Here is an 8,490-nt window from a genome sequence, read left to right as displayed (position 1 = left end):
CTTTGGTCATGTTGTCAGAAGGGACCATTCCCTGGAGAACGATATCATGTTTGGTAAAGTGGAAGGTCAGCAAAAAAGGGGAAGGCCCTCAACAAGATGGAATGACATAGTGGCTACAACAATGGGCTCAGGTATAGAAAGGATTATGAGGCTGGCACAGGACCAGGCAGTGTTTTATTCTGTTGTACAAAGGGTCACTATGTGTCGAGCTGACTTAACAGCACCTAAGGACAACAATAATACAGTGGACCTTGCCAGATGGAATACACAGGAATCAGACAGACTAAAAAGCAAACCAAACTCACTGCCATGGAGTTGAGCCAGACTCATCACAACCCCACTGGGTTTCCAGGGGTGTAAATCTTTACAGAAGCAGACTGACTCATCTTTCTTCCATGGAGCAGCTAGCAAGTTTGAACCACTGACTTTTGGTTAGCAGCCAAATACTTTAACCACCACAATACCAGACCTCCCAAATCAACTACATCTGTGTAAAGAGACAAGGAGCACAACATGAGTTAGAATAAGGCCAGGGGCTGACTGTGGAACAGACTATCAACCGCTCATATGCAACTTCATGCTCAAGTTGAAGAAAATTAAAACCAGTCCATGAGAACCACAATATAACTTTGAGTATATCCCACCTAAATTTAGAGACCATCTGAAAAATACTGTAACCCATTGGACACTAGTAATAGAATACCAGACGAGTTGTATGATCAAGAACATCATCCATGAAGAAAGGAAAAGGCCATTAAAAAGGCAGGAAAGGAAGAGACCAAAATGGATGCCAGAAGAGACTCTGAAACTTGCTCAAGCGGAGAGCTGCTAAATCAAATGGAAGAAATGACAAGATAAAAGAGCTGAACAGAAGATTTCAAAGAGCAGCTCAAGAAGACAAATCAATTATTATAATGAAATGTGCAAAGACCTGTAGTTAGAGAACCCAAAGACAAGAACACGCTCAGCATTTCTCAAGCTCAAAGAACCAAAGAAAAAATTTGAGCCTTTAGTTGCAATACTGATGCCACGGGCAAAATACTGAAAGATGCAGGAAGCATCCAAAGACGATGGAAGGAATCCACAGAGTCACTGTACCAAAGAGAACTGGCTGATGTTCAGCATTTCAGGAGGCGGCATATGATCAAGGGCTGATAGCATTGAAGGAAGAAGGTCCAGGTGCACTGAAGGAATTGGCGAAAAACAAGGCTCCTGGAAATGACAGGATACCAACTGAGATGTTTCCACAAACACGTACACCACGGGAGTAGCTCCCTCACTTATGCCAAGAAACTGGGAAGGCAGCTCCCTGGCCGAGCGGTAGGGACGGTATTTGTGCCCATTCCAAAGAAAGGTTATCCAACAGGATGTGGAAATTATAGAGCAGTATCATTGATGTCACAAACAAGTAAAACTTTGCTGAGAATAAGTAAAAATCTGCTGTAGCAGTATGTCAACAGGGAACAGCCAGAAATTCAAGGCAGACACAGAAGAGGACGTGGAATGAGGGATATCACTACTGATATCAGATGGAACTTGGCTGAAAGCAAAGAATACCAAAAAGATGTCTACCCGTGTTTTATTGACTATGCAAAGGCATTTGACTGTAGGGATCATAACAAATTATGGATAACATTGAGAAAAATGGGAATTCCAGAACACTTACTTGTACTCGTGAGGAACCTGTACACAGACCAGGAGGCTGTCGTTCAAATAGAACAAGAAGATACTGCATGGTAGATGGGGACACAGGGATGTGGAGGTGCGTATCAGGAACAGGCAGTGAGTGCGTCGGGGTTGTATCTTCTCACCATACTTATTCAAATTCAATCTGTATCCTGAGCAAGTAATCTGAGAAGCTAAACTCTATGGAGAAGAAGAATGAGGCATCAGGATTGGAGGAAGACTCATTAAGCACCTGTAGTATGTAAATGACGAAACCTTGCTTGGTGAAAGTGAAGACCATTTGAAGCACTTACTGATGAAGATCAAAGACTACTATCTGCAGTATGGATTACACCTCAACATAAGGAAAACCAAAGTCCTCACAATTGGGCCAATAAGCAACATCACAGTAAGTGGAGGAAAGACTTGTCAGGGATTCCATTTTACTAGGATCTACAGTCAACACCCATGGAAGCGGCAGTCAAGAAATCAGACGATGTGTTGCATCTGGCAAATCTGCCTGTCCCCTAATCCCTGTGTCCCCATCTACCTCTGCCCATCCCCCATCCCTGTGGCCCCCATCTACCTCTGCCCGTCCCCTCATCCCTTTGTCCCCATCTACCTCCGTCTGTCCCCTACTAGCAGGGCAGGGATCTTAGCAGCTCGGAGACTAACACCTGAGTTGGTCCACTTAACAGAGTTGCTGGCGGGACCTCCGACGCCCCTTTGCAGAGGGCCCAGCTGGGCGTGAAGGCAGGAGGGAGCAGACAGGAGAATTACTCAGCAGCGAAGGCCCAGTGGGGGTCAGGTCAGGGCGGGCAGCTGTGTAGAGACCGTCCCCACAGCAGGGCAATCTGCTTCCCTCTGTGAATTCCAGCTGCAGTGTCAGGGGCTGGGCACCCAATGAGGCCCACAGGTGCCCCCATGCCCCCTGGAGGTGGACGTCATACACACCTCTCTGTGCCTCCTTATGGGGGCAGGACAGAGTGGAAAGGCGTCTACAGCCCTCTCCCTGCCAAGCAGTGGCCATGTGGGCACGCAGCCCTGCTCAGGACGGGCCACGTGGGATCTCCCCCACAAGGCAGCGCAGAGTGGGCAGGCACGGACCCGAGAGCGGCCCGCCCGTGCTCCTGACCGCGCCTCCGGAGCTCAGCGCCAACTGCAGGCCGAGAGCAGCCTTTTCTCCATAGAAACCCGTAAAAGCTGAAAGTAAGTGCTGTCAAGGAGTCACCAGGGAGGACGTGAAATGTCCCCGCTGAACACGGGCAGGGGTCACCCAAACCGGAAGCACAGCAGGGTCGGGCCGGGCTGTGTGCAGCTCTCGCTCACCTGCCCTCTGCAGGCTGGGACAGTGTGGGGCATGTGGGGCGCAGCCCTGGGCACACCAGAGGCCCAGGAAGTGGCCGCTCCAGACAGAGACCACAGGCGGCTGCCCGGGTGCCTGGAGAGACAGACAGGCTGCAGAGGCAGAGGGGGCCACGGGGAGAGGGCCAGTGGCAAGGCAGCATGCCCCACGGGGTGAATGCCAGAGCCCACTCGGAACTCCCCCACCAGGCCACTGCGTTCTAACAGGGGGTGGCACCCTGACAGACGGGGGCAGGTCACACCCTGGGGGCTCCCCTGAGAATTTCAGGTTTGGGGAACAGGGGGCCCATCACAGGGTCCAGAGGGGGTAGGGGCCACCTGACCAGCCTTGGACAGCAGAGTAACTTGCTGGGCAGGAACGGAGTAAGGAGCTGGGACATCCAAGAGAGGACAAGATCCGCGGCCCTGGGACCATGGACCAGGAGTCACCACAAGGGCCAGAGGAGGGCAGGGAGAGACGGAGGCTGAAGGGACAGGACCTGGTGGACCTCGGGGCGTGGCCTGTATGGGGGGGGGGGTGCTGGCAGGGAGCATTCAGAGGAGGAAGCCTGGGCTCCGGGGTCAGGACCACGCGAGTGTGCCCTCCTGCCACCCGTCCCAGGTGCCAGCATGGGACAGACATTGGTGGACTTGCCACGAATGACACAGGACATGGGCTTCCACCAGGGCCTGCTCACAGGAGCGGGGCAGGGGCAGTGAGTGACTTACTGGGGCCCTGCCAGCCGTGGTCTTTGGGACTCCCACCAGATGACTAGGTGGAACCATGCAAACGTGAGGGGCTTGCGGCCCACCAACAGGCGTGGACAGCATGCCAACAGTGTAAGTGAGGCAGACGTGCCCCGTGCAGCTGGGACTGTACAAACAAGGCGATGAGCCCTCCCAGAGACGGAAGGGGATCTCGCTGTCATCCGAGAAAGCAGCCAGCAGCATAGCGTGTCATCTCGCCAAGAGCCCGGTGCTGAGATGGCGGCAGTCACGGGAGAGGGGTGGTGGCCGCGGCGGCAGCGGCAGCACTGAGAGGCTGGCACGAGACAGAGTGGAGGGCTTGCTGGCTCAGAGCAAGAAAGCCGAGTGCCTTCGGGCAGGAGGCTGGCTGGCGGAGTGGGGTGCACCTCTCGGCGGAGCTGAAAGAGCTCTGTAACGCGAGCCTGAGCAGGGCAGAGGGCAGGCCGAGAGGCCAGGGCCAAAGCGAGGGGTGCCTGCAGGCATGCAGAGGGGTGCACTTCCTGGCCGAAGAACTGCATCCTGAGCGCGTTCCCGAGTCTGAACCGTAACCTGCGGCTTCCCTGATAAACCCGATGATCGTGAGTATCATCTATGAGTTCGGTGCGACCACTGCAACGAATTATTGAACCCAGCGGAAAAGTAGAGAGGGCGGTGGGGGGCCGGCCGGTGTGAGAGTTGGGGAAAAGGCTGCAGGGTGGCAGCAGGTCTGCCCTCCGCCTCGTAGGAATCAGCCTTGGGCTGCGGGTGTTGTTGGGGAGCCTCTCTGCCCTTGTGAGGTTAGAGGACAGAAGACGCTGCTCCTGCATCCTTACCGCAGAAGCTCTCTCTAAGCGGGACCTCGGCCCGCCTTTCCCTATTGGTGGAGAACAGCATCCTTTCCAGATCTGGGACTGCAAACCAGCTGGTCCTTCCACCTCCTACTGTGACGAGTAGCAACTGGGATCTGAAAAGCTTGCAAGCAGCCATCTAGATGCAACGACGGGTCTCTCCTCATCCAGAGCAAAGGAGAATGAAGAAAACCAAAGATTCACGGAAACAACCAGTCCAAGCAACTGGTACACCATGTGATCCTCAGCCTATACAACTACAAGACCAGAAGAACTAGATGGTGCCCGGCTACCACTTTCAACCACTCGGAGAGGAATCTATGTAGGAGATCCTGGATAGAGTGGGAGAACAATGTGGAACAAAACTCAAAATCATTAAAAAAAAAAAAAAAAAGGACCAGGTTTGCTGCTCTGATAGAGCCTGATGGAACCACTGAGACTATGACCCCTAGCTGCCCTTCAGGTCTGGAACTGAACCCACGCCTGTGGCTTCCAGCCAAACAAAAGACAGGCTTATGAGTTGAACATTTACCTGAGGTAGATACACTCCCTGGAGAGATCAATCATGGGAGAATAGAAGGGCTGTGTATGCACAGGGAGACAGCTCAGGGGGCAGGAGTACATGGAGGGAAGGACACAGGGAAGAGGTAACTATGGAGAGGAAGTGAGGGGGAGCTGTTGCATTGGAATAAATTGTAGTCAATGTCACAAGCCAAAGTGTTTGTGAGGTGGTGTACAGAAAGTGAATTTGCTCTGTAACCTTTCACCCAGATCACGATAAAAACAAAAGTAAGAAAGCAACCAGCCAGTCCTGTCAAAGGAGCCCTCAAGCCATCAGGCCTGTGGCCACACTGTGGGAGAACCCCGCTCCCCGGGACCTCTCCTCAGAAAGTTCTAGGGGAAAAAGCGGAGGCAGAAGGGCAGAACCCGGACCCTCGCAGGTCTGAAGTTCAAGCCCAGGAGGCAGGGAAGAACGCAATGCTTCCGACCCTAATCAGGTGAAAGGCGTGACCAAACACAGGCCTACGTGGATCAGCAATACCGTCAAGTCATGTCCACGTACATGCGTCTACCACACCTCAGAGCGGAAGCAAGCAGCCCTACTAGGTAAGAAAGCTTCCTGGAAAAGCAGTCCCCGATACCCAGAGGTGGCGGGGACCCAGCGGTGTCTGGAAGGAGCTCCGGGGCGCAGTGCCTAAGGTACATGACTGTTAACCAGAAGGGTGATGGCTCAGACTCATCACCTGCTCTGCGGAAAGATGGGGCGATCTACTTGGTTTTGGCTTTTGGTAGGTGTCTAGGTGTCTCTAAGACCCTAAGACACAAAATACACGCTGCCATTGAGTCGATTCTGACTCACAGAGACACTATAGGACAGGGTTTCCAAGGCTGTCAATCTTTATGCAAGCAGCCTTCTTCATCTTTCTCCCCAGAGTGGCTGGTGGGTTTGAACCACTAACCTTTTGGTTAGCGGCCCAACACTTTAACCACAGCACCACCAGAGCTCCCTAAAGCCCATAAAGCCCTGAAAGGTAATCTATACCTACAGCCTTTTATGTCAGCGTGAAATTACGCCAGGAGAGTTTGCCGCTAAAAGCCCTGAAACACAGACATGAAACTCACCTACAAGGACTTTGTTTCCAGACCCCGGGAAAGCCAAGGGGCAGCACCCATCTTACCGCAAGTGTGTGAAGAGGCTAATGGCATCTACAAAGGGCTTCTAATGCCCTCCAAGCTGCAGTGAGAATATTTCTGAAAAAGATGGCATTTTCTAGTGGTGTGCTACTCCTTAAAAGGACACGTGTGAATGGTAAACATTATTTCCTTTGAATGCTATTGGCCAGTTTCAAAATACTGCAAAAGAAACTTTTAAAATTTCCACAACAAAATTAAATCACAGCATACAACTCCCCCCCCAAAAAAAAATCACTTTCAAATTCACTTTGGTTACACTGTTATCACTACAAAACCAATTAGTCATTTTTTAATGAGCACTTTTTTAAAAAGGAAAAAAATGAACTCCATCCAGTTTCTGGCAACGCCACAACATTCTTTAACTGCTATCAGAGTCCTTTCCCGTCCGTACCCCGCTTTCAGAAAATGCCCTCAACTTGTCTCCGGGTGGGGGACAGAGGAGAAGGAAAACGTTCATTTCCGTCCCAGTGTCCAGACGCAGGAAATGGACCCTGCCCAACTGGGGCTCCACAGCCCCTTCCCTGCACTGTTGGTTCTGCCATCTGGGCCCATCACTCACTTACATCAAGAGTTCAAAATTCTTAAAAAAAAAAAAAATTTTTTTTTTTACTGCGGCTGTGGTTTGGCCTTAAATTCTACATCCTTCCCAGAGAGAAATCAGGAGCAGGCAGGGGCAGGGCAGGCCTGGGGGCTGCAGGGCCCAGGGTAGGGCTGGGGTGAGAAGTCCTGGGGTGGGAGCTGGTGGGAGGACGTGCCTCTCCAGGGCCGCATTCACCCCAGGATGGCGTACCCCCCCATCTCGCACTCACCCCATTTGATGCTGTACTCCCTACAGGACCACGAACCCTCCCTCTGGCTCTCATTCTCCCCAGGGATAACCCCCCCACCAGCCTGCACATCCCCAGGATGACGCCCCACCCACTGCCCGCACTCCTACTGACGCCGCCCTCTACCCTCTGGATGACGCGCCCTGTCTGCACCCCTCTGCAGCCCCGGATGACAGCCCCTAGCCTCCACTCCCCCCCAAGGTAACACCCCCCTCCCTGCCAGCCCCCCAGGGGCCAATCCCTGAGCACTACGGCCGGATGACGCCCCCTCCCAACCCTCCTGACGACTCCCCTTCCCTTCACCTCCTGCACCCCCACTCCTTGCTGCCTTTCCCCCATAATGTCTCTCTCCCAGGAGATTAGGCTTATGGTGCCCCCTACCCATCTCCCACTTGGGCCACACTCACCCCTGAATAATGCCCTCTCTCCTCTGGGCTGCTTTCACCCCTGGATGAAACCCCCTTGCAGCTCCCCCCAGGGCACTCCCCTTTCCCTCTCCTCCACAGGCCACACTCACCACTACAGAACGCCCCTGGCCCCTGAGATGGCGACCCCCAGGCCGTATTCACTCCTGGATGACAACCCCAGGGGATGACACCTCAAGGCCACACTCATACTGGGATTATGGCCCCATGGAGTGACACCTCCAGGTCGCACACCCCCCTGGATGTCATCCCCAGGCTGCATTCACCCCTGGATGATGACACCCCGGGGCCCGCACTCACGCCTGGATTATGGCCCCCAGAATGGCACCTCCGGGTCGTACATCCCCCTGGATGACACCCTGAGCCGCACTCACCCCTGGAAGACGATCCCCAAGATGACACGCCCCACGCCAGGATTATATACCCCCCCCAGAGTGACACCCTCAGGCCGCCCTCACCCCTGGATAACGACCCCCAGGATGACACCGCCGGGCCGCACACTGCCCCTGGATGACACGCCCCTGGATAACGACCCCCCAGAATGGCACCTCCAGGCCGAACACCCCTCTGGATGACACCCCTTGGATACACCCCGGGCCCCACTAACCGCTGGATGACAACCCTCCGGACGACACCCCGGCCGCACATCCCCCTGGATGACGACACCCCCAGAATGGCACCTCCGGGCCGCACATCCCCCTGGATGCACCCCAGGCGGCATTCACCCCTGGATGACGACCTGCAGGCTGACACCCCCCGGCCGCATACCCCCGGGATGCACCCCGGCCGGCACTCACATCTGGATGACGACCCCCCAGAATGGCAGCTCCGAGCCGCACTCACCCCTGGATGCCCGGGCCGTACGCGCGGCTCTTCCACGGCGTGCCGGGTCGTGGCGCCGGGGTCCCGGGCCCTGTCCCGCCGGGCGCGGCCGCGTGGCTGCCCGACAGCAGGTAGTTG

The 8,490-nt window shown here is 54.5% G+C and overlaps 1 protein-coding gene across 1 annotated transcript in view; it reads right to left on the bottom strand.

Annotated features, from left to right (window-relative positions):
- Positions 1–8,483, bottom strand: part of TENT4A (terminal nucleotidyltransferase 4A) — a 51,144-nt gene extending 42,661 nt beyond the window's left edge. The window contains exon 1 of the mRNA XM_007955801.1: positions 8,374–8,483. The gene's annotated coding sequence lies outside the window, so the exon portion shown is untranslated. The remainder of the gene's footprint in view (positions 1–8,373) is intronic.
- Positions 8,484–8,490: the final 7 nt, after the last annotated feature.

Source organism: Orycteropus afer, unplaced genomic scaffold, assembly GCF_000298275.1.
Source record: "Orycteropus afer afer isolate SDZICR_OR568_19922 unplaced genomic scaffold, OryAfe1.0 scaffold00541, whole genome shotgun sequence".
NCBI lineage: Eukaryota > Metazoa > Chordata > Mammalia > Tubulidentata > Orycteropodidae > Orycteropus > Orycteropus afer.
This window is presented reverse-complemented; position numbering and strand designations above follow the sequence as displayed.